We start from the raw sequence: 24,344 nt of genomic DNA, 5'->3' as shown, positions 1-24,344 counted from the left end.
CCTCTTTGATTTCTTCAGTGATCTCTTGGTTATTTAGTGATGTATTTTTTAGCCTCCACGTGTTTGTGTTTTTTACGTTTTTTCCCTGTAATTCATTTCTAATCTCATAGCGTTGTGGTCAGAAAAGATGCTTGATATGATTTCAATTTTCTTAAATTTACTGTGGCTTGATTTGTGACCCAAGATGTGATCTATCCTGGAGAATGTTCCATGCGCACTTGAGAAGAAAGTGTAATCTGCTGTTTTTGGATGGAATGTCCTAAAAATATCAATTAAATCCATCTGGTCTGTTGTGTCATTTAAAGCTTCTGTTTTCTTATTTATTTTCATTTTGGATGATCTGTCCATTGGTGTAAGTGAGGTGTTAAAGTCTCCCACTATTATTGTGCTACTGTCGATTTCCTCTTTTATAGCTGTTAGTAGTTGCCTTATATATTGAGGTGCTCCTATGTTGGGTGCATATATATTTATAATTGTTATATCTTCTTCTTGGATTGATCGCTTGATCATTATGTAGTGTCCTTCCTTGTCTCTTGTAACATTCTTTATTTTAAAGTCTATTTTATCTGATATGAGTATTGTTACTCCAGCTTTCTTTTGATTTCCATTTGCATGGAATATCTTTTTCCATCCCCTCACTTTCAGTCTGTATGTCCCTAGGTCTGAAGTGGGTCTCTTGTAGACAGCATATATAGATGGGTCTTGTTTTTGTATACATTCAGCAAGCCTGTGCCTTTTGGTTGGAGAGACAAGGTAATTAAGATAATTACCTTAAACATTTAATCCATTCACATTTAAGGTAATTATCAATATGTATGTCCCTATGACCATTTTCTTAACTGTTCTGGGTTTCTTTTTGTAGGTTCTTTTCTTCTCTTGTGTTTCCCACTTAGAGAAGTTCCTTTAGCATTTGTTGTACAGCTGGTTTGGTGGCGCTGTTTTCTCTTAGCTTTTGCTTGTCTGTAAAGCTTTTGATTTCTCTATTGAATCTGAATGAGATCCTTGCTGGGTAGAGTAATCTTGGTTGTAGCTTCTTCCCTTTCATCACTTTAAGTGTATCATGCCACTACATTCTGGCTTGTAGAGTTTCTTCTGAGAAATCAGCTGTTAACCTTATGGGAGTTCCTTTGTATGTTATTTGTCGTTTTTCCCTTGCTGCTTTCAATAATTTTTCTTTGTCTTTAATTTTTGTCAGTTTGATTATTATGTGCCTTTGCGTGTTTCTCCTTGGGTTTATCCTGTATGGGACTCTGAATTTCCTGGACTTGGGTAGTTATTTCCTTTCCCGTGTTAGGATAGTTTTTGAGTATAATCTCTTCAAATATTTTCTCAGGTCCTTTCTCTCTCTAGTCTCCTTCTGGGACCTCTAAAATGTGAATGTTGATGCATTTAATGTTGTCCCAGAGGTCTCTTAGGCTGTCTTCATTTCTTTTCAGTCTTTTTTCTTTATTCTGTTCCACAGCACTGAATTCCGCCATTCTGTCTTCCAGGTCACTTATCCATTCTTCTGCCTCAGTTATTCTGTTATTGATTCCTTCTAGTGTAGTTTTCATTTCAGTTATTGTATTGTCCATCTCTGTTTGTTTGTTCTTTAATTCTTCTAGGTCTTTGCTAAACATTTCTGCATCTTCTCAATCTTTGCCTCCATTCTTTTTCCGAGGGAGGTCCTGGATCATCTTCACTATCACTATTCTGAATTCTTTTTCTGGAAGGTTGCCTATCTCCGCTTCATTTAGTTGTTTTTCTGGGGTTTTATCTTGTTCCTTCATCTGGTACATAGCCCTCTGCCTTTTCATCTTGCCTATCTTTCTGTGAATGTGGTTTTTGTTCCACAGGCTGCAGGATTGTAGTTCTTCTTGCTTCTTGATGTGTTTATTATAAAAAAGGAAAACTTGGAAGCGAAGGAGGTAGCCAGAGGAAGTGTCACAGATAAGACCAGTCCAAGTAAAGAAAGTAATGATGAAAAAGAATTTCATCTCAATAGAGCACTAGGGAAATACAGGTACTTTAGTTCAATTTGCTGGGAGCTTAGAATGCAGGCACTGGAGGACACAAGTTGGCTCCTTTAACCTCGATAAAGTATTCAGATTGTACTCATAAATACAAAGCATTTAGAGATTTTTAAGAAAAAGTCAATATAGTTAATATTTGGATCACTGGTTTTCAACACCATTTTGGTAGTAGCAACATTTCCAATAAAATCTTACATGAAATTACAATGTATAAAACAGGTCAAATTCAAGGTGCTCTACTTTAAACTGAAAAGGGCTGCCACTTATTCCTTCTGCCCCAAAGCCTCCTCTGAGCCTACACCAAGGAAGTTCCATGCTCACAGGGAGACCAGACTGAAAACCTCTGATAAAGAGAAGTCTTGAGCTGATTTTTGTATCCAGCTTTTTTAAAGTAAATATTGCTCAATTATGTGCAAATCCCCAAATTATCAGCCAATACTATTTTACATATGTCTACTGTCTTCTGACCCAAGGTTGGTGGTAGCTCATGCATGATAAAGCAATTACTAGAAAAGTTTTCTAATATTTAGCATAACATTGAACTTGCTAGTGATTATGTACATTATTTAAAATATCTTGTTGGAATTATGGGGATAATTAGTCCCTAGTCTATTTATAAATGATTGTTTTTTTATAAATTGCGTATTAGTTTGTTCTCCCCAAGTAACTCCCATAGTATTATTTATGATATTATCATAATTATTTTTCCTAGACATTTTATTTTTAGGAACATTTGATCAATTATATTTATATGTAATGTATACAATATATATGTAATAAGTATATATAAATATATTTTTAAATGTATGATACATATTTTAAAAATCAATATATGTATATATGACATTTAATAATAGTAATATATGTAGATATATACCTAGATATATCTATATATATAGTAGATATGGCATATAATTATATGTAATATATTTAGCTTAATTGCACTTTTGAAATTAATTGTATACTTGTTTTAAATGTAAATGTTTTATGTCTTTTTGATACAGTTGGAAGCACTTCAAAGGGCTGCATATAAAGCTGATATGAAATTATTCTCTACATCAAAAGAAAAGGATAAACACCATAAATATACTTTTAGGGGAATATGTTCATTGTATATGTGTTCACTGTGAGTGTGAATTTTTAAATTTTAGTTATTTTCTGCAAACTGGGTTAATAACATATACACTTTAAATAAATAAATAAGGTTATTGGGTGGAGCTGGCAAAAGTTTTTTCTTAAATAAAGTAAAATAAATTTTCTCTAATGGATTTCAGATCTTTGATTCTGGGTAATTAGAACAGCTACCATCTAAACTCATTGCCACAGAACATTCTGAAGTTTCCAAAAGAGGGAGAGAGAGATTGGGAGACGGAAGAGAGAAGAAGAAGAAGGAAGAGAAGGAGGAGGAAGAGAGGGAGGGAGAAAGGGAAGGAGGGAGGAAGAGAGGGACGAAGGATGGGTTAAGTGTTTAGATTCTTAAAGCAAAACAAAAAAATTTTTCAATGGCATTGCCCCCACTGTGTAAGGCAATTTTAATACATAAACTAAACAGTTAAAACACTTGTATGCATTTCCCCAGAGAAACAAAATCTCAAACCTAATCTGTCAAAAATAATAAAAATAGAACTTTGTCATTCAGGCAGCAAAGGCCCCAAAGGAAGTTATTGGGTTGGCCAAAAAGTGCCTTTGTTTTTTAAGTAAAAATACAAGACACATTTTTCATTTTCACCAAGAACTTTATTGAACAGCGTATTCTGCCATTTTTCAGGCAACTTCATAATTCCATCTTCCCAAAACTTTTTATCTTTTTGAGCAAAGAACTGTTCCGGGTACCTTTTACAGTCTTCCAGAGCACTGAAATTTTTTCCATTAAGAGAATTTTGTAATGACCTAAATAAATGGAAATCCAAAGGTGCAACATCTGGTGAATAAAGTGGATGGATCAGAACGTCCCAGCCAAGCTGTAACAGGTTTTGCTGGTCATCAAAGAAACATGCGGTCTTTCATTATCCTGATGGAAGATTATGTGTTTTCTGTTGACTAATTCTGGACGCTTTTCATCAAGTGCTGCTTTCAGTTGGCCTAACTGGGAGCAGTACTTGTTGGAATTAATCACTTGGTTTTCCAGAAGGAGCTAATAATAGAGGACTCCCTTCCAATCCCACTATATACACAACATCACATTCTCTGGATGAAGACTGGCCTTTGGTATGGTTGGTGGTGGTTTATTTTGCTGGCCCCATGATCTTTTCCTTTCTATGTTATTATACAGTATCGACTTTTCATCATCCGTCACAATGTGTTTTAAAAACGGAATGTTTTCATTACGTTTAAGTAGAGAATCTCATGCGGAAATACGGTCAAGAAGGTTTTTTTCACTTAACTTGCGTGGAACCCAAATATCAAAGTGATTAAAATAACCAAGCTGGTTCAAATGATTTTCAACACTTGATTTGGATATTTTGAGTATGTTGTCTATCTCCCATGTGGTATAACATTGATTGTTCTCAATTAACGTCAGGTTTGATCGCCGTCAACTTCAATCGGTCTACCCGACTGTGGAGCATTGTCCAGTGAAAAATCTCTAGCGTGAAACTTCACAAACCACTTTTGACACGTCCAATCAGTCACAGCATCTTCTCCATACACTGCACAAATCTTTCTTTGTGTTTCAGTTGTGTTTTTACCTTTCTTGAAATAATAAAGCATAATATGCCAAAAATGTTGCTCTTTTCTTCCACCTTCATTATTAAAACGGCTACACAAAAATTCACTGATTTTGATGTCTTTTTTAAATGCACGCTGATATGACAGCTGTCACATACAATCTAACAAAATTGTTTTGAATGAAATTAAAGACAATTAAGTGCTACTAGAGCCATCTTACGAAAAAACAGAACAAACCTTTTGGCCAACCCAATAAATTAAAGCGACAGATGAATGCATTGCTCTTGGCTGAGAACATTTCTGACAATGCTAATTACCGTCTTGAACACAGGCAAGGCTAGGTGGTAAAAGATTGGTAGAAAGGCTGCTAGGCTCCAAGACTGTGTCTGTACAGGCCTCTGGAATCTGACATGGTTGAATGGTTTGCTTCTTCCAATTTGCTACAGACCATTGACATGACTGAATAGCAGTGGAGTCCCAGAATATATGTTCTGACTCTTACTTGATCACAGGATCATGTGAAGCACAATGCTCATGATTGTTTTCCTTACTCAAAAATTACACTGTGATTTAGATTCTTTTGACAAGATAAATGCTCTGCTTGCGAATTGTCCCCCTTAAGCATCCTCCTTGAATTTATTTTGAAAAGCAAACTCTCCAACAAGGTAATGTGTCTGAATATGTGCATGCAAAGTTGTGGAGGGCTTAGTCCTTAAGGCATAAAAAAGCAAGAGAAAGCAAACGAAGTAAATTAGTTCTTTACTTGCATTTATGTGGGTAAATATTGATGTGGATAAATACAGATTTATTGTGTGTGTATGTGTGTTACTTGTAAGTTGTTTTTTATTTGTCTACAGGAAAAATGAAAAAGAATGCTCACAATTAAAGATTATGTATACTTTAAAGAACCCTATGCTGGAGTCAAGAGGCTGGTCCTGGAGTCCTTATCCTATTAATAACTAATTATGATTTATCTGATTGGATTTGAGTGAAAATAGAGCCTGGACTTGACCCTAGATCTTCTGATTACAGGCTATAAAGTAGATTTATACTAATTACCCAACAATTCTATAGCTCTGAATGGAGGGCTAAAAGTCAGAAAATAAACCTTGTGGGCCTCTGGATTAGGAATAGCTCAGGTTCATAGCTACTTCTCAATAGGTATGATATCAAATAAATCATATAGCTCTGTTGAGTTTATTTGATAATCAATAAAATAGTGATGTCACTAAATATGTCTCAAGGATTGAGGGATATGGCTCATATAATTATGGCAATGGCTAAATATTGGAACACCAGTGTAAAATATACCCTCAAGCATTTTGGCTACTATCTCCCCAGTCCTGACTAGGCTTTGGGGTGGAATTTTACAAGTTAGCTTGCAAATTACACCATAATACTACAGTGTAGAAAGCTGCTTCCTCTCTTTAACCACAAAGTTGGCTTTGTTCATTGGTGATGTTAAAGACTAACAAAATAGAATTAGATCACAATGTGCTCATTATTTCTCTTCCTATGGACCAGGAAACACTTTAAGGGCTTTACCTGTACTAACTAATTTTATCCTCACAATAACCTATAATATAGCTGCTATTATTATTATCCCCATTTTACAGATGAGTAAACTGCAACAAGGAGAGATATAACTTGCCCAAAGACCCCAGTTAGCAAATAGTGGAATAGGAATTTAAATTCAGGTAGTCTAGCTTGTAGTAATCAAGATCTCAAGGCTTGGAGTAATATTTAATTCTACCTTATGCATTATTATTATTTTTGAACTTGTATAATGCCTCCTATTTATACTGTTAACTTTTGGTAAACACCTTGACTTGCAAACCATCATAAAACTTACTTCAGTAGCTGTCTACTTGATTTGCCTCCTCACCTTCATTGTCCCTCTCACAATCAATTTCACACAAAGCAACCAAGTTGATGTTTTAAGAATCTGGTCTCCTCTACTCCAAAACCTTTCAGAGTTCTACTCAATCTTTCAAATAAAGTCTAAACGTTTTCATCTGGTACTCAAAGCTTCCCCATATGTACTCATCCTATATTTTTCCCTTCTGCAAAGCAACCAAATTATAGTTCTGAAATTTAAGTACTTAGCAGTCACTGAAAATGCCTTAATCTTTCACACATTGTCTCTGCTCATGCCACAGAGGTATCTTCTTTTTTCACACCCTGTTTCTGCCACTTGGACCCTATCTCTGATTCAGGATACAATTTACATGTAATTTTGACCATCATATTTCCCTGATTCCCTCAACCAAGAAGTTGTTCCCTCTTTTCTGAGGAAATTTTGGCATAGAGTTTGTTTTTTTATAGTGTGCTTATAATAGATCAGTAAAGCCATGGCAAGTGTATGTGTGCGTGTGTGTGTTCCAGTGAATCATTTCTCTGATATTTAGATTTATATCCTACACATGTTTGTACAATTTTTGGTGCATATCAATATGTTTAGATCAACTAATTATCAATAAATATGTGTTGTGTGAGTGAATGAATGAATAACAGCATCAACTATGCTAGCTAGTACTGACAGTTTTCTGCCAGAACAATTTGATTATTCATTTTACTGATCTCGTAAGGATCTGATAGCACATTGTAAAGGTACTAAAAAGGTAAAAAAGACCTTGGAAAGAAAAGTAAATTAAAATGGAATTTATCATTGATTGTTACTGCAGAAGCCAGATATCTGCAGAGACATTTCCTTATCTGAGTTCTACTGAAGCATTTTTGATATATTAACAGACTTTAATAAATACAGTCACCAACAGTTAAACAATCAACTGTAATACTGAAAGCAAAAATGCCAGGCATAATCTATAAAGTCATTGATCTTTAAGTGAGATTAGTCACTGGACAAACACTTGTTCCAGTGTGTGAACTTTTCCCTTTTTCAGAAAGTGAAATCCAGAATTCTGTCCTCTGAGAAAGTCAAGATCTGAGATTAATTAAGGAGCTAGTAATTAATTTAGGAAAGTATTATATTGTAAGTGTCTGTTATGACATATGCATAAATGCATTTATCTTCGTGTCCACAAAATATTTGTAATCAGAAGTTTTGTTCAAATACTAAAATGTAAATAAACACCCACTCTGTTGCATGCAGACAAGATGAGAACACCTGAGACAGACAAAGGGAAGCTCAGGAGGCACCCCCTCACTGGCACCTGACTCCTTTGTTGGTTTGTTCTGAGCCCTTCGTGACAGGCACTTTGTCTAAGGATGACAGCATTTCATCACCTTCAAGAGATTAAAGCTCCCTTTCAAATATTGGTTCCAACACTGTTCAAATGTGTCAGCAGAGTAAAAATTCAATAAAAATCCCTGAGGGTGAGATGCCAATTAGGTATAAAGATGCCAAGATTTGCCCAGGAACAATGGGGAGGCCACAGAGACCATTCAAATGGCACAGGTTTCCAAGCACTCATTTATTCTCTAGTCCTATCGACCTTGGGGCATTTAAAAATTTCTTTGCTCTCTTTTTGAGGAGTGGGGTGGGTGGAGAAGGGTGCATTGGGGATGTATAACTCATCCTGGGTCACAGACTAAAATTATTCAGACAATTTATGGCATTGCTTCTATTGAATAATGTGTCAAAATCATAATCAGGCCTAGAAAATCTATTTCTACTTATTTTACTTGGGTGTTAAATTGAAGAATTCACAACTGAAACTGTCCATTAACCTTTGTTTGAAAAACAGTGGGGGAATTTCAGCCTCTTACCACAGCTCAACAAAAGAAATATATAAAATGTTTGTGTGTGTGTGTGTGTGTGTGTGTGTGTGCGCGTGTGTGTGTATCTGGGGGGAGTAATTAAATAATCATTAGCTTTTGATGAATTATATAATAAAAATAGCTATGTTTTGATCTAGTTTAATAGATGTAGACAGTCCTGTAGCAGGTATACAAGGGAATGGAACCAATGGCAGGTGAGTTCTCATGGGAAGGAAAAAGGAAAATCTCTGCAGCAAAGCTAGAGTAGCAAAGCAAAGCACACTGAAAACACGGGTTATTCTCAGACAGTTCTGAGGATAGCTGGGATGCAGGAAGGGAAGCAAAGATGCAGAAGACCAATATCATGTTTCCTCAAATGAAAGCAATCAAGATACACACACACACAGATACACACACACACACACTTACATGTCTTGTAGTGAAACAGTTAAGGAAAATAGCACTGAACGAGTCCCCATTTTCAGGCTGACACTGTGCACTGGGTCTTTACATGTATTATCTTACTTAATACACAAACACAGTGAGAGGTAGGTATTTCAATCCCTATTTTACAGATACTCTGGAACGTGAAAAAATTTTCTCAAATTCATATAGCTTCTCAGATAGCAAGATAGTGAGCTAAAATTCTAAATGGAAAGATAATTATCTATCTTTCTCTCTCACATACACACACACACACACACACACACACACAACTTGTAGAATGAGACAAATATTAGTTGACACAATCAGAATTTTGGTAATGTATGTCAGACTGATACCATGTGTTTTATAAATTTAAAATGGAGTTTAATCAATATTAATTAAATAAGTATCAATGCATTACATTACAGGAAACCTCATAAGAACTGGAGGAGGAAGGTGTTGTTAATAGTAGACCATTAAAAAGGACAAAATGGTTTTAATTGTCAGGAGCTCAAAATGAATCAAGTGTGTAATATGACTACTGCCTGCATGAAGAGCAATACAACATCTGAAGCAAAGGAAGAATCAATCTGTTATATATTTAATAAATCAATCGTAACAATGTATTGGCATATTCTATTTGGCATATTCATGAAAAGATACAGAAAAACTGAGAGCACTCTAAAGAAAGCAATAGAATATTAAAAGTACTAAACACTCTATAAGGAGGAGTTTTTAGTCCAAAAGAAGGAAGAATCAAGGTAATGTGATAATTCTGTATTTGAAAGCTTATCACATAGATCATTACTCAGGGAAATTTCTTTTGTCCATATAAAAAGGGAGAAAAATCCTTACTTCAAATTATTATAGGTTAGAAATTACATTAAAAAGACATGTAAAGCAAATAAATGAAAATATATGAATATCTTTATGATTTTGGAGGAAAATAGTTTCTTAAAACACATACATAAAAGCACTACATAAAATATAGAATAATATATTTGACTATGTAAAATTAAAATTAATTAATAATAAAATTTCTACAGTCAAATTCTAAACAAGTGACAGATGGTAAGACATCATTTATATATCTTAGCACTGACAAAGGGTAAGTATCCATATGTAGACAGTACCTCCTTAATCAATAAGAAAATATTCAACAACTCAATATCAGCAATGTATATGAAATAGCATTCCACATAAAAGGAGAGGCATTTAGAAAATAAACAACAGGTCAGACCTTCATGATGGCAGAGGAGTAAGACGTAGAGATCACCTTCTTCCCCACAAATACATCAAAAATACATCTACATGTGGAACAACTCCTACAGAACACCTACTGAATGCTGGCAGAAGACCTCAGACTTCCCAAAAGGGTCTTGGTGGTCTGGCTGGCTGTCAGGCCTGAGCCTCTGAGGTGGGAGAGCCGAGTTCAGGACATTGGACCATCAGAGACCTCTCAGCATCACACAATATCAATCAGTGAGAGCTCTCCCAGAGATCTGTCTCAATGCTAAGACCCAGCTCCACTCAAAGACCAGCAAATTCCAGTGCTGGACATCCCATGCCAAACAACTAGCAAGACAGGAACACAACCACATGCATTAGCAGAGAGGCTACATAAAATGATAATAAGTTCACAAACACCCCAAAACACACCACCAGACACAGATCTGCCCACCAGAATGACAAGATCCAGCCTCATCCACCAGAACTCAGGCACCAGTCCCATCCACTGGGTAGCCTACACAAGCCATTGAACCAACCTTACCCACTGGGGGGCAGACACCAAAAATAATGGGAACTACAAACCTGCAGCCTGCAAAAAGGAGACCCCAACACAGTAAGTTAAGGAAAAAGAGAAGACAGAGAAATACGCAGCAGATGAAGGACCAAAGTAAAAACCGACCAGACCAAACAAATGAAGAGGAAATAGGCAGTCTACCTGAAAAAGAATTCAGAGTAATGATAGTAAAGATGATTCAAAATCTTGGAAATAGAATGGAGAAAATAAAAGAAACATTTAACAAGGACCTACAAGAACTAGAGAGCAAACAAACAATGATGAACAACACAATAAATGAAATTGAAAATTCTCAGGAAGGAATCAATAGCAGAAAAACTGAGGCAGAAGAACGGATAAGTGATCTGCAAGATAAAATAGTGGAAATAACTACCACAGAGCAGAATAAAGAAAAGAGAAGGAAAAGAATTGAGGACAGTGTCAGAGACCTCGGGGACAACACTAAACACAACAACATTCAAACTATAGGGGTCCCAGAAGAAGAAAAGAAAAAGAAAGGGACTGAGAAAATATTTGAGGAGATTATAGTTGAAAACTACATTAATATGAGAAAGGAAATAGTCAAGTCCAGGGAGTGCAGAGAGTCCCATAAGATAAAACTAAGGAAAAACACGACAAGACACACATTAATCAAACTGTCAAAAATTAAACACAAAGAAAAAATATTAAAAGCAGTAAGGGAAAAGCAACAAATAACATACAAGGGAATCCCGATAAGGTTAACAGCTGATCTTTCAGCAGAAACTCTGAAAGCGATAAGGGAGTGGCAGGACATATTTAAAATGATGGAAGGGAAAAAGCTACAACCAAGATTACCCAGCAAGGATCTCATTCAGATTCAACAGAGAAATTAAAAACTTTACAGAAAAGCAAAACCTAAGAGAATCCAGCACCACCAAATTGTCTTTACAACAAATGCTAAAGGAACTTCTCTAGGCAGGAAACACAAGAGAAGGAAAAGACCTACAATAACAAACCCAAAACAATTAAGAAAATGGCAATAGGAACATACATATCAATAATTACCTTAAATGTAAATGGACTAAATGCTCCCACTAAATGACATAGACTGGCCGAGTGGATACAAACACAAGACCCATATATATGTTGTCTATAACAGACCCACTTCAGACCTAGGGACACATACAGACTGAAAGTAAGGTGATGGAACAAGATATTCCCTGTAAATGGAAATAAAAAGAAAGTTGGAGTAGCAATACTCATATGAGATAAAATAGACTTTAAAATAAAGACCAATACAAGAGACAAAAAAGAACACTACATAATGATCAAGGGATCAATCCAAGAAGAAGATATAACAACTGTAAATATTTATGTACCCAACATAGGAGCACCTCAGAAGATAAGGCAGATGTCCACAGCCATAAAAGGGGAAATCGACAGTAACACAATCATACTAGGGGACTTTAACACCCCACTTTCACCAATGGACAGATCATCCAAAATGAAAATAAATAAGGAAACACAAGCTTTAAATGACACATTAAGCAAGATGGACTTAATTGATATTTATAAGACATTCCATCCAAAAACAACAGAATACATTTTCTTCTCAATTGATCATGTAACATTCTCCAGGACAGATCATATCTTGAGTCACAAACCAAGCCTTGGTAAATTTAAGAAAATTGAAATCGTATCAAGTATATCTTGCGACCACAATGCTATGAGACTAGATATCAATTACAGGAAAAAATTTGTTAAAAGTACAAACACATGGAAGCTAAACAATACACTACTTAATAACCAAGAGATCACTGAAGAAATCAAAGAGGAAATTAAAAAATACCTAGAAACAAATGACAAGGAAAACACAATGACCCAAAACCTATGGGATGCAGCAAAAGCAGTCTAAGAGGGACGTTTATAGCAATACAATCCTACCTCAAGAAACAAGAAACATTTCAAATAAACAACGTAACCTTACATTTAAAGCAATTAGAGAAAGAATCAAAAAAAAACCCCTCTAAGTTAGCAAAAGGATAGAAATCATAAAAATCAGATCAGAAATAAATGAAAAAGAGGAAGAAAACAATAGCAAAGATCAATAAAACTAACAGATGGCATTTGAGAAGATATACAAAATTGATGAACCATTAGCCATACTCATCAAGAAAAAAAGGCAAAAGAATCAAATAAACAGAATTAGAAATGAAAAAGGAGAAGTAACAAATGACACTGCAGAAATACAAAAAAATGATCATAAGAGATTACTACAAGCAACTATATGCCCATAAAATGGACAACCTGGAAGAAATGGACAAATTCTCAGAAAGGCACAACTTTCCAAGACTGAATGAGGAAGAAATAGAAAATATAAACAGACCAATCAGAAGCACTGATATTGAGACTGGGATTAAAAATCTTCCAACAAACAAAAGCCCAGGACCAGATGGCTTCACAGACGAGTTCTATCAAACATTTAAAGAAGAGCTAACACCTTTCCTTTTCAAACTATTCCAAAATATAGCAGAGGGAGGAACACTCCCAAACTCATTCTATGAGGCCACCATCACCCTGATACCAAACCAGACAACAATGTCACAAAAAAAGAAAACTTCAGGCCAATATCACTGATAAACATAGATACAAAAACCCTCAACCCCACACTAGCAAACAGAATCAACAGCACATTAAAAGGATCATACACCATGATCAAGTGGGGATTATACCAGGAATGCAAGGATTCTTAAATACAGGTAGATTAATCAATGTAAAACACCATATTAAAAAATTAAATGATAAAAACCATATGATCATCTCAATAGATGCAGAGAAAGCTTTTGATCAAATTCAACACCCATTTATGATAAAAACCCTCCAGAAACTAAGCATAGAGGGAACTTAGCTCAACATAATAAAGGCCATATATGACAAACCCACATCCAACATCATTCTCAATGGTGAAAAACTGAAACCATTTTCACTAACTTCAGGAACAAGACAAGGTTGTGCACTCTCACCACCATTATTCAACATAGTTTTGGAAGTTTTAGCCACAGCAATCAGAGAAGAGAAAGAAATAAAAGGAATCCAAATTGGAAAACAAGTAGTAAAACTGTCCCTGTTTGCAGATGACATGATACTATACATAGAATCCTAAAGATGCTACCAGAAAACTACTAGAGCTAATCAATGAATTTTGTAAAGTAGCAGGATACAATATTAATGCAGAGAAATCGCTTGCATTCTTATACACCAGTGATGAAAAATCTGAAAGAGAAATTAAGGAAACACTCCCATTTACCATTGCAACAAAAAGAATAAAATACTTAGAAATAAACCTACCTAAGGAGACAAAAGACATGTATGCAGAAAACTATAAGACACTGATGAAAGAAGTTAAAGATGATACAGATGGAGAGATATACCATGTTCTTGGAATGGAAAATCAACATTGTGAAAATGACTATGTTACCCAAAGCAAGCTACAGATTCAATGCAATCCGTATCAAACTACCAATGGCATTTTTCACAGAACTAGAAAAAAAATTTCACGATTTGTATGGAAACACAGAAGACCCTGAATAGCCAAAGCAATCTTGAGAAAGAAAAATGGAGCTGGAGGAATCAGGTTCCCTGACTTCAGACTATACTACAAAGCTACAGTAGTCAAGACAGTATGGTATTGGCACACAAACAGAAATATAGATCAATGGAATAGGACAAAAAGTCCAGAGATAAACCCACGCACATATGGTCACCTTATCTTTGATAAAGGAGGCAAGAATATACAATGGAGAAAAGACATCCTCTTCAATAAGTGGTGGTGGGAAAACTGGACAGCTACATGTAAATGAATGAAATTATAACACTCCCTAACACCATACAAAAAAATAAATTCAAAATGGATTCAAGACTTAAATATAAGGCCAGACACTATCAAACTCTTAGAGGAAAACATAGGCAGAACACTCTATGACATAAATCACAGCAAGATCCTTTTTGACCCACCTCCTAGAGAAATGGAAATAAAACCAAAGTAAACAAATGGGACCTAATGAAACTTAAAAGCTTCTGCACAGCAAAGGAAACCATAAACAAAATGAAAAGACAATACTCAGAATGGGAGAAAATATTTGCAAATGAAGCAACTGACAAAGGATTAATCTCCAAAATAGACAAGCAGCTCATGCAGCTCAATAACAGAAAGACAAACAACCCAATCCAAAAATGGGCAGAAGACCTAAATAGACATTTCTCCAAAGAAGGTATACAGACTGCCAACAAACACATGAAAAGATGCTCAACGTCACTAATCATTAGAGAAATGCAAATCAAAACTACAGTGCAGTATCACCTAACACCGGTCAGAATGGCCATCATCAAAATATCTAGAAACAATAAATGCTGGAGAGGGTGTGGAGAAAAGGGAACCCTCTTGCACTGTTGGTGGGAATGTAAAGTGATACAACCACTATGGAAAACAGTAGGGAGATTCCTTAAGAAACTAAAAATAGAACTACCATATGACCCAGCAATTCCACTACTGGGCATATACCCTGAGAAAACCATAATTCAAAAAGAGTCATGTACCACAGGATTCATTGAAGCACTATTTACAATAGCCAGGACATGGAAGCCACCAATTGTCCATCAACAGATGAATGGGTATAGAAGATGTGGCACATATATACAATGGAATATTACTCAGCCATAAAAAGAAAGTAAATTGAGTTATTTGTAGTGAGGTGGATGGACCTAGAGTGTCATACAGAGTGAAGTAAGTCAGAAAGACTGAAACGAATACTGTATGCTAACACAGATGTATGGAACCTAAAGAAAAAAAAAAAGGTTCTGACGAACCTAGTGGCAGGACAGGAATAAAGAGGCAGACATAGAGAATGGACTTGAGGACATGGAGAGGGGGAAGAGTTAGCTGTGACAAAGTGAGAGAGTGGCATTAACATAAATCCATTACTAAATATAAAATAGATAGCTAGTGAGAAGCAGCCGCATAGCACAGGGAGATCAGCTCGGTTCTGTGTGACCACCTAGAGGGGTGGGGAAGTGAGGGTGGGAGGGAGACGTAAGAGGGAGGGGATATGGGGATATATGTATACATATAGCTGTTTCACTCTGTTATACAGCAGAACTAACACAACATTGTAAAACAATTATACTCCAATAAAGATGTTAAAATTTTTAATTAATTAAAAATTTTAAAAGATAGAAAATAATTTTAAAAAGAAAATAAACAATAAAAAGATGCTAAGTTCACTATTAATCAGGCAAGCAATAGGGTGATGTTTTACCACATGTATAAGGATGAAAAATTTACAAATTGTCAATTATTGTTGACAGTGTGAGATAAGAGGAACTCATATGCTGTTGAGGGAAATATAGTTTACTACAAATATTTTTTAGGGACTTTCACAATTTCAAATAAACTGAGAATACTTCTACCAGTCCAGCAATTTCATGTCTAAAATACTTGAAATCTGTTATCCATAGCACAATTGTTAATTTGAAACTAATTGTAGCTACCTAAATGCACACTGATTATGAATTGGATAGAAAAGACACACTATAAACACACAGTACACTACTAGAAAAGAGTTAAAATGAATAAATGAACTAGATCAATATGGGTCAACATTGATGAATACCAAAAAACAAACTAGATTTGCAAAAATATACTTATGGTGTGAGAGGATTCACATTAAAATCAAAGTAAAACTATACGTTCTGGATTTATATGTATTTGTTAAAGTATACAAACATGGACCAAAATAATACACATCAAATTTATAGTAATCTTTTCCTCTGGGAAATAAGTGAAGGGAATGGGTTGGGGAGGACTATAAGGAAAATTTCACTTTTTCTCTTGTCTCATTATGTTAAAATTAATTTGAAGTGAATACAGACTTTAACACTGGCTAATTCTGAGTGATGGATACAAGGATGTTTGCCATATTATTTTCCTGACTTTATTTGTTATTTAATTGTGTTCTATAATCAAAAAAGAAAAAAAATATATATATATAGTTTAGAAGTGATCTGTCTAATCTTGAAGAGATGATGACATTTAAAAGCTTTCAGGTAAAAATTTCTCAAATATTAAAAGAACGGCCAAAACACATCATGAATCCTTAGACTGAAATTTTCAATGCAAGTTTGAATAAGAAAGTTTTGCAAAAGTAGTAGAATTGGATGGCAGGTTAAACTAAATAAATGTTGAGGTCCCTACTAACTCTGAGAAAATATAATCAAAATATGTGATGGGTTCTAAAATATCTTGTTTAACTATTTATTGCTTATTTTTATTATCCAGCATTAATCTAGGTAACATTAAACTAAAATTTTCATTTTTTAAATGATAATTAAATTTGTATCTCAATATAAGGGAAACGTGAGACTTCAAATTTTGAACAACTAAAAACTACCTTGGCCTTTTTATTTTCAGCCGCACCATGACTTAGATTCAGCTTCATCAACTGCCTCTGAATTTACAGGTCTCAGGGAGGGAGCTGCATTGTGGTAGAATTGAGAATTTTGTATTTCAACACTTAAATATGGGCAAGCAATCAGACTCAGGATTACTTGTCTGTCACTCTTCACTGAGTTTATTTGCCTTTTCCTACCCTGAGCCCTTTCAATTCCCCTCTGAACATCTTTGGGAAACATTACTGTGGCATTTAGCCAACCAGGATAGCTTAACTAACAAAAGAGTTGACCAATTTTATTCACAGAGATGGAAAGCAGGGAGCTGCATCAATGCTCATGATGTGAACAGTCTAGCTGGAGGGAGGCCCTATCCTGGACTCATTTTTCAGAAGGCCCACGGAGAGTGGTGGGATTTTTGTAGGCTTGGAGGTAGAAAGTGAATGTCAGTTCAGCTACTGGGTAAGATGTAACAAAAGGGAGAAAAGGCCAATTGAGGTGTTCTTTAAAATCTTTGAGTGTTTTTTACCCTTTTCATCCCAACTGCTGCTTGTACAAGCTTTGTCTACCTACATCTATGTGGGCAGAAAGGAACAAAGAATAAATGAGAGAATATACTGGCTAAAGAGCTGCATTCAAGCCCCTGGACATGGAAAGCAGGGCACAAGGGTCAGATGCCTGATGCTGTATCAGCACTCAGCTGGAGGGAAAGCGTAGAAGAGGTGGAAGGGATGACGCTTCTCATTACAAGGGGCACTGACACATGTCCTTGGAAAGACTCATGTAGTGTATTTTACCTCCTCAATGAGGCAGATGCAGGACACATGCTACCAGCTCATCTTTAATTCATTTGATGTGAAACTAGTCTGGCTATAAAGTGGAGTGGGTGGACAAAACCCTAGAATCAACAAAATGAGTACCCTTAGAGGGAAAAAAAAAGTAGTGGATTCACCTTCTATTTTTACATATCTTTGCCTTGCTCACCAAATATCAGACTGATTATTTGTTCAGAAAGATGGAAATTTCCTTACGCTTGCATTTTATTATATAGAAATCTTCCTAGAGTTATATGAGAATAGAATGGTACCTATGATTTGTGTAGGGCTTTATCATCACATTTCCAATAATCTGGATATAGTGGAAAATGTAGGTGATGTTATTTTTCAGAAGAAGAAATTGAGACAGTCATACAAGAAATACTATTCCCATTGCCATGGACCAAAAGTTTGTGTCCCCCCTAAATTCATATATTGAAGCCTTAATTCCCAAAGTGATGGTATTTGAAGGTCAGGCCTTTGAAAGGTAATTAGGTCATTAGGTGGAGCCCTCATGAATGGAATTAGTGTTTGCTATGGTCTGAATGTTTGTGTCCCCCCCAAATTCATATGTTGAAATTGTAAACCCCAAAGGTATTACTAAGTGGGGTCTATTGGGAAGTGCTTAAGTCATGAGGGAGGAACCCTCATGAATGGGATATAAAAGAGGCTCCAGAGAGATACATAACCCCTTCTACCATGTGAGAACACAGGGAGGAGGCCCTCTGCAAATCAGGAAGAGGGTTCTTACCCGGAACCTAACTGGCCAGCCCCTTAATCTTGGACTTCCAGCCTCCAGAACTGTGAGAAATAAATGTCTGTTGTTTCAGCCACCCAGCTGACAGTATTCTGTCATATCAGCCTGAACTAACTAAGATACCCACGGTCAACAAGCTAATTAGTAGCAAAGTCTGATCCAGAATTCAGACTGTAGTCAAAGACTTTTTTGTTTCTTTTATTATACTGAATTTGAATTGTTTTTACTAATTTAAATGTTAAACATTTGTCATTTGTCACAAAGAAATATTTGTAAGAACCAGATAGATAATATAAATATCTTCATTGACTATGCATAGAGGGGTGAGGGAGTTATATGAACAACTAGAGACAATGGGCTTCATATAACTCATTCAAATTATTAACAATGCATGATTTAGATAAATCATATTTACATATATATACCTATATTCATATACATGATGCTTCTTATATAGCAAGCTGAATAATATGTGATTGTCATTATGATTTATATTTGCTCTTAATATATGGTGGGAAATTAGTCCTGAATCTGTGATGACCAAAAACAAATAAACATCATTAACAACAACAAAAATATATCACTTGGTATAACAAAACAAATTTTTGTTGAAAAGATCTGAAGTCTCTCCACATTAGAGGAACTTAAACATTTTTAACTTAATGAACATTTTTTAAACAGATGTTTATTATGCATCTCTTGTGGGCAATATGACCGAAGTACACACAGAGCAAGAAACAGAATGTAGACAAACTAGAAAAAAGGTGAGTGTGGTTAGTATTTGGAAATGCCAGCCTCAGTGTTCCTAAATATATAGTGACCTTATTTTCCAAATTGGAACATGATTGAAAGTGAAGGGGGAGCTCTTAGTAAGTATTCTGGGACCACAGATGTGTCCTGAGAAGTATGGTTCATGTCCTCAAAATAGACCATTGGTAGTGTCTTGAGATGGAGACAATTTTGAGAATAGTCCTTTCTGACTCGATACTAGAATAATAGGTCAAATAAACTTTTGTAGCAAGAATGAGTGTTGAAAGTCACCTTTATTTTTATTTTAATGATTTCACTCAAGTTAGTAGACTAAAAACAATACTATGCTTGATTTTTTTCAGGCTGTATCAAAATCAGTTCTTGAATCCAATATGAAGCATACAACGATTTCTCCCGACTTATTTTCTTAGATACCTGAAATTCTTTATCATTCCCTTTATCATGTGTCCATTGTCATTTTGACAACCTATAAAATATTCTACATTGGTCCTGCTCAGTGGCTTGTTACATTCCTTGTTAGCCCTAAATCATTTCTATCTCCATTTCATATAATTTTCGATTCAATGAGAAAAGCATTTCTTACCTTTTGGAGAACTTGAGCTACTATGTTTTCCAGATGCCTTATTACATTGTTTGTGAATGAGTTTCATTTATCACTTGAAGACAACCTACCAAAACAATGCAAGGTCAAAAATTCTCTAACTTTCCATGTTCAACCTCTATATAATTTCATTTAAAAAATATAAAATATCATCATAATAAAATTGACAGTCATAGCTCATGAATAGAAGTTGGATTATGTCTTTCGCAATAGTAATTCATATTCTGAAGAGTGCATCATTTTACAGTGTGAAAAAAAATCCTATTATGATCTTTTATAATCCAAGACAACATATTGTTGAGACTTACTGAGAAAAATATGCTCTTCAGTTTACACTGATAAATTTGATTTAAGGATTCATTTTATTTCTATTTTATAAGTTATGATATCACATTTAGTGTTTATATTCACAACAGCCTAAACAGTTTTGCTCCTTTTATAAAGATATACTTTCAAACGATTTAAGTGCATTTTTAGAATGGGACTCCTTAATCTACGTCTAGCTTATGGCCACTTTGTCAGTATGGGGAAAAAAAAAAAGTTGAAGGCAAGAATTCTCATTTTACTTCCTTTGATTTCATTTTTTTCCAAAGGAAGTTATCCGAGTTACTTTTTCCTGATTAACACATTTCTTCTTCAACTCTAATTGCAAACCATTAAACTAGATTGCCTCCTTTTAATCTTTGCTGGCTTCGATTCTCTTATAAGCAGGAATATTATAAACTTTCAGATTTGAAATATATACATCTTTCTTATCACTGAGGGAAAAAAATATTGTTTAATAAAATGGCTTTTCATCACAATGCATCTTAACATGTACAATTATGATAATTTAAAAACTGCAGACTTGCATAGAAGTGGAAAATGTTTTCATTAAGGAAGAAAAGCTAAATATCATATTAAAGCAGATGGAATTTTCAAATGCAACCCTCTTAAATCTTTATAGAGACTTTAGATTTAGAGAAGGCTTCAGGCAAAAATGCTGAAAAGCAAATAGTATCACTTGAAAGGCCAATTTATATTCCAATATAAAGTTTATAGAGATAGATTTCAAAAGTGTGTAGTAGAATCATCATGAATAGATTGTATCATTTGAAAAATAATGTACATTATGACAATTCTGGTCTAAATTTTTAAAAGGGAAAAGTGAGCAGTATTAGAAAATCTTGTACCCAGGGTAGATTACATTTCTGTTTTGATTTACTATTTGATAAGGAACTGGCAATGGCTACTGAATAGGAAAAATGTGTACTCTGTTATTATTATTTTTATTTGTAGTATATTCCCCTGATAGAACTAACATCTGAGTATATAGTGTATAATAGATAAAACAGCTAGAAATATTACCTAATTTTGTCTCATTTATTTTGGTGTTCTGCTCTCACATGGAGTCAATATAAGAGACGTATCCATAAATTCTTGCTGGCTCTACAGGAAAACACAGGAGGCCTAGATTAATAAGAAGGCTTGTACAAAAGGTGATCATCTCATTGTAGTTCTTGTAGTTAAATTTGTTTACACAGGAGGGTGGGAGGGAGGCGCAAGAGCGAGGGCATGTGGGGATATATGTATATGTATAGCTGATTCACTTTGTTATACAGCAGAAACTAACACACCATTGTAAAGCAGTTATAATTCAATAAAGATATTTAAAAAATCATTGTGTACACATATAATCACACAGCCACCATGAAATTTTCCCCAACCAGACCACTTCTGGTCTGGTCATCTTTGGCATCTAGGATTACTGCCTTGTAGAGTTTTCAGTTATATGTGTATGCAACTCAAGCGCCAGCATGCTTCCTTTACCACCCCCACTACCTTCAGTCTGGCCAGGATAGTCTTTTACCCGAGCATCTAGGAAAGAAGAACAATTTCTCACATCCTTTACTGAGCCATTACCCAGTTTCTGTGCTTCCCCACTGCTCACAGTTCAGCTCTGGGCCACTTTTCACTTTGATGATTACACTTATTGCAACTACTGGGCTTCAGTCCCTGTACTGGCTCTTGATCCTTACACACTAGTATCAAGAGTCGGGAGTACATTAAGGGAACCCATGCAACATGGACAAAATAAAGAACTGTATGATTCACAGGACAGTTTCCATAGACTAGATAAAAGCATACAGACACAAATGGACTTTGTGCAGGGAATTTGTTTACGCACACCGCAGGACATACTTAGTGCCCTCAGAGTTTTTATTCCTATGAGCGAGTGCCTCTTCCAAACCTCTACCACGGCGGTCCCCAACCTTTTTGGCACCAAGGACCAGTTTTGTGGAAGACAGTTTTTCCACGGACGGTGTGTGTGTGTGTGGGGGGATGGTTCAGGGTTCAGTCGGTTAAGGCGAGCGATGTGGGGGGGAGGTTCAGGCAGTAATGCGAGCGACGGGGAGCGGCAGATGAACCTTCGCTCGCTCTCTGGCCACTCACCTCCTGCTGTGCGACCGAGTTCCTAACAGGCCGCCAACTAGTACCAGTTCTCAGCCCAGGGGTTGGGGACCCTGCTCTACCAGACAAGTATCAGCATCTTTTAGAAAATCCCACCTCCCACATTAAGTGCTGGTTATGCAAATGATCCAGCCATTTCCTTTTGTTAAGGCACTTGAAAAGCAATAATCTTCAGTGTCATATTTTGCAAACCTGAACTGTTCAGTCTAGATTATTATCTGAGAAAGCGGGAAGAATAGTCCAATATAGGAACTGTCAATTTAGGTATTTCCTCACTGCGAGGGGTGTTACATATTCTTCTTGGTCATCCAATTGGGAACATCAGTGTTGTTTCAAACAAGTACATGGACACACACATACACACACACATCTCAAAGACTGACCACTTTATCATTCACAGAGAGTAAAAAGAAGAAAATATTTTCCTAAATACAGTATCTTCCCTTTATCACACTACAGAAATTCGGAATATTGCTTCAATATAACCAGTGGCAGAATACTTATTCTTCTTTGTTCTCAACACAAGATCAATGTTCATTACAAATCTATTAATGTTTTACTTTGTAAAGACCTGGTAGGTGTCTTAATACTTTTCTGTACCTAAAGCCAGATTTCAATGTTAGGGTAGGTTTTCTCCAAGGTAAATTTTGTAATAATGAAGGTAAATGAGGATTTATTAATCTCATATAAAAACAATCCTCTAGATTTTAGTAGAGTATGAAAGTTTGCTTTCAATTCCATAAAACACCCTATTTTCTCTACAACATAAACTTCATCTTTTAGACATATTTGTATCTCTGGTGATTATTGTATAATTGCTATTTACCAAATGCTGGTTTATTTGACTCATTTTCATAAACACACATACACACACACACACACACACACACACACACACACACACACACCAGGCACGTACACAGGACAGAATGAAAATGGAGGGTATATTGCAAACTATTTCCCTTCTACGCCATGAAGTAATTAATTAATCCTCTCTCTATTCATCCAGTTATCTCATGTCAAACACCAGATGAACCAAACAGTTTGAAGTTTAGTGGTGAAATCATACAGGTAAAAAGTATTTATATGATAATGGGAGAAACTTTACCATAGCACTAAGTATCAGGTACCAGGGGAGAATGGGCAACAAATCTGTCTGGGGCAGGGCGAAATTTCTACAAAGAGAATTTTTGTGTCAAAATGTTTCTGCTGATCTCCCAACCATCAAAACATTCTGTCAGGGCTTTTGATAAATATATGTTATTCACTGGGTATCTTCTATGGGGTTGATGGACTCCAGTAGGTAGGGGAACATTTACTGAACTTTCAATATTGGGATCTTTAATATGAACTCAAGGTTTATTCTATACTCCTATAATTTTTTTTTTTTTTTTTTTTTTTTAGATTCCTGGAGAAGGTGTTCAATTATCAGATGGTTTCTTCCTTGGTTCACTTTCTGAGGGTCTCCCTCAGAAACTCTTCTCCATTCAGTCACCTCAGGTTAGAGACTTATTTTGTTTTTCTTTTTGTGTTACTGTAGTTGAATTATATCCAATTAAATTGTTTGAAACCTCCACAGATGACCCTTAAATGAAGCCTCTGCTTTGATACACTTTAAGCCTCAGACTAATATGTCTTATTTGAATTTCACAAATTAAATAGTTTTTTTTCTTTACATTTGATTCATTCAGCACTCTAAAAATATCAAGATTCTGAGTGCCACAAGTTGCTTTCCCTGGCTTAGTTTTGCATTGGAACTGTCGTATAATTACACAAATACATTATAAATTGAAATACAACAAAATCTAAAAATAAAATTAAACATAAAATGCTCTTGTAGCACGGACTGGTTGAGGCACTATTTAGGCATCAGTAACCCCCAGTGGGTAATTAGGTTCATATGCTTAAAACATTT

This window comes from Aethalodelphis obliquidens, unplaced genomic scaffold (genome assembly GCF_003676395.1).
Source record: "Aethalodelphis obliquidens isolate GAN/ISIS:26980383/991018 unplaced genomic scaffold, ASM367639v1 scaffold12, whole genome shotgun sequence".
Taxonomy (NCBI): domain Eukaryota; kingdom Metazoa; phylum Chordata; class Mammalia; order Artiodactyla; family Delphinidae; genus Aethalodelphis; species Aethalodelphis obliquidens.
Note: the sequence above shows the minus strand (reverse complement) of the source record.